The 3,406-nt window shown below is 33.1% G+C and overlaps 1 non-coding gene across 1 annotated transcript; it reads right to left on the bottom strand.

The window, feature by feature from the left end:
- Positions 1-2,703: 2,703 nt before the first annotated feature.
- LOC112746229 (small nucleolar RNA R71) lies at positions 2,704-2,811 on the bottom strand. Its single transcript, XR_003174124.1, has one exon. It is a non-coding gene; the product is annotated as a small nucleolar RNA R71 (small nucleolar RNA).
- Positions 2,812-3,406: the final 595 nt, after the last annotated feature.

Here is a 3,406-nt window from a genome sequence, read left to right on the forward strand (position 1 = left end):
GATGACCGAAAGTAGCCATTGACAGTGGTGATGTATCACATAAAGCCATCCATGGAAAGGAGTAAGACTGATTGGATGAAGATAGCAGGAAAGCAGAGGTTCAGAGGGACGAAAAGCATCTCCATTCGCTTATCTGAAATTCCTACCAATGAATTACATAAGTATCTCTATCCCTATTTTATTATATAATATTCGAAAACATCATTATCAATTTATATCTGCCTAACTGAGATTTGCAAGGTGACCATAGCTTGCTTCATACCAACAATCTCCGTGGGATTCGACCCTTACTCACGTAAGGTATTACTTGGACGACCCAGTGCACTTGCTGGTTAGTTGTATCGAAGTTGTGACAATTATGTATTGAGATCAGAGCACCAAGCTTTGGAGCCATTACCAGGATTTGTTCGAGCCTGGAGATCACAATTTCGTGCACCAAGTTTTTGGCGCCGTTGCCGGGGATTGTTTGTGTATGGACAACTGACGGCTCATCTTGTTGCTCAGATTAGGTAATTTTCTTTTCGTTTTGTTTTCAAAAATTTTTCAAAAATATTTCTAAAATTTTCTCATCTGTTTTCGAAAAAAATAAAAATGTTTTCAAAATTTTTCTTCAAAATTTTTAAAGAATGAATTCTAGTGTCTCATATAACATGTTTTAGCTTGGCTGGCTATTAAGCCATGTCTAATTCCCAGGATTTTGATTGAGGACTATGAATTCATTGCTTCCTTTTTCCCAAATATTTTCGAAAAAATTAAAAGAAAATACAAAAAAATTAGAAAATCATAAAAATCAAAAATATTTTTCTGTTTCTTGTTTGAGTCATGTGTCATGTTATAAGTTTGGTGTCAATTGCATATGCATCTTGCATTTTTTCGAAAATTCATGCATTCATAGTGTTATTCATGATCTTCAAGTTGTTCTTGGTAAGTCTTCTTGTTTGATCTTGATGATTTTATGTTTTGTGTCTTTCCATGTTTATCATATGCATTCTTGAATTCTTAGTGTCTAAGCATTAAAGAATTCTAAGTTTGGTGTCTTGCATGTTTTATTTGCATTAAAAATTTTTCAAAATTGTGTCTATGATGTTCATCTTGACATTCATAGTGTTCTTGGTGTTCATCTTGACATTCATAGCATTCTTGCATGCATTCACTGTTTTGATCTAAAAATTTCATGCATTGCATAATTTTCATGTTTTTCATAAAAATTTCAAAAATCAAAAAAATATCTTTCCCTTTTTCTCTCATCAAATTCGAAAATTTGGATTGACTTTTTCAAAAAATTTTAAAATCAAATTGTTTCTCATGAGTCAAATCAAATTTTCAATTTGAAAATCTTATCTTTTTCAAAATCTTTTTTCAAAAATCAAATCTTTTTCAAAATTCTTAATTATTTTCAAAAATTTCAAAAATATTTTTCAAAAATCTTTTTCTTATTTTTATATAAAATTTTCGAAAATAACTAATCAATTAATGTTTTGATTCAAAAATTTGAAGTTTGTTACTTGCTTGTTAAGAAAGATTCAAACTTTAAGTTCTAGAATCATATCTTGTGATTTCTTATGAATCAAGTCATTAATTGTGATTTTAAAAATCAAATCTTTTTCAAAAACTAATTTCTATCATATCTTTTCAAAAATATCTTCTTATCTTATCTTTTTCAAAAATATCTTTTCAAAATATCTTTTCTAACCTCCTAACTTCTTATCTTTTCAAAATTTGTTTCAACTAACTAACTAACTTTTTGTTTGTTTCTTAACTTTTTCAAAACCACCTAACTAACTCCCTCTCTCTCTAAATTTTCGAAAATATCTTCCCCCTTTTTCAAAAATTTCTTTTTTATTAACTAATTAATCTTATTTTTATTTTTAATTTCAAAAAAAAAAATTCGAAAAAAATACTAAACTTTTTCAAAAACTATTTTCAAAAAGCACTAACTCCTTTTCAAAAATAAATTTCGAAAATTCCCTCCTTCTCTCCCATCTCATTCTATTTATTCATTCATATCCTAACATCTCATCTCACATTCCAATCCTCACAGTTGTGTTTCTTCCTTTACATCACATCCTTTATCTGCCCCTCTTCTTCTACTTACAAAGGGATCCCTATACTGTGGTATAAAGGATCTCTATTATTATTATTATTTTTCTGTGCCTTCTTCTTTGTCATATGAGCAGGAGCAAGGATAAGAACATTCTTGTGGAAGCAGATCCAGAACCTGAAAGGACTCTGAAGAGAAAATTAAGAGAAGCTAAAATACAACAATCCAGAGATAACCTTTCAGAAATTTTCGAACAGGCAGAGGAGATGGCAGCCGAAAATAATAATAATGCAAGGAAGATGCTTGGTGACTTTACTGCACCTAATTCCAGTTTACATGGAAGAAGCATCTCCATTCCTGCCATTGGAGCAAACAACTTTGAGCTGAAACCTCAATTAGTTTCTCTGATGCAGCAGAACTGCAAGTTTCATGGACTTCCATCTGAAGATCCTTTTCAGTTCTTAACTGAATTCTTGCAGATATGTGATACTGTTAAGACTAATGGAATAGATCCTGAAGTCTACAGGCTCATGCTTTTCCCTTTTGCTGTAAGAGACAGAGCTAGATTATGGTTGGATTCTCAACCCAAAGACAGCCTGAACTCTTGGGATAAGCTGGTCACGGCTTTCTTAGCCAAGTACTTTCCTCCTCAAAAGCTGAGCAAGCTTAGAGCTGATGTTCAAACCTTCAGACAGAAAGAAGGTGAATCTCTCTATGAAGCTTGGGAAAGATACAAACAGTTGACCAAAAAGTGTCCTTCTGACATGCTTTCAGAATGGACCATCCTGGATATATTCTATGATGGTTTATCTGAGCTATCAAAGATGTCACTGGACACCTCTGCAGGTGGATCCATTCACCTAAAGAAAACGCCTGCAGAAGCTCAAGAACTCATTGACATGGTTGCTAATAACCAGTTCATGTACACTTCTGAAAGGAATCCTGTTAATAATGGGACGCCTATGAAGAAGGGAGTTCTTGAGGTTGATACTCTGAATGCCATATTGGCTCAGAATAAAATATTGACTCAGCAAGTCAATATGATCTCTCAGAGTCTGCATGGAATGCAAGCTGCATCCAACAGTACTCAAGAGGCATCTTCTGAAGAAGAAGCCTATGATCCTGAGAACCCTGCAATAGCAGAGGTAAATTACTTAGGTGAACCTTATGGAAACACCTATAACTCAACATGGAGAAATCATCCAAATTTCTCATGGAAGGATCAAAAGCCCCAACAAGGCTTTAATAATGGTGGAAGAAACAGGTTTAGCAATAGCAAACCTTTTCCATCATCAACTCAGCAACAGACAGCGAACTCTGAACAAAATGCTTCTAATTTAGCAAATCTAGTCTCTGATCTATCCA

The sequence above is a fragment of the Arachis hypogaea genome, chromosome 14, assembly GCF_003086295.3.
Source record: "Arachis hypogaea cultivar Tifrunner chromosome 14, arahy.Tifrunner.gnm2.J5K5, whole genome shotgun sequence".
Classification (NCBI taxonomy): domain Eukaryota; kingdom Viridiplantae; phylum Streptophyta; class Magnoliopsida; order Fabales; family Fabaceae; genus Arachis; species Arachis hypogaea.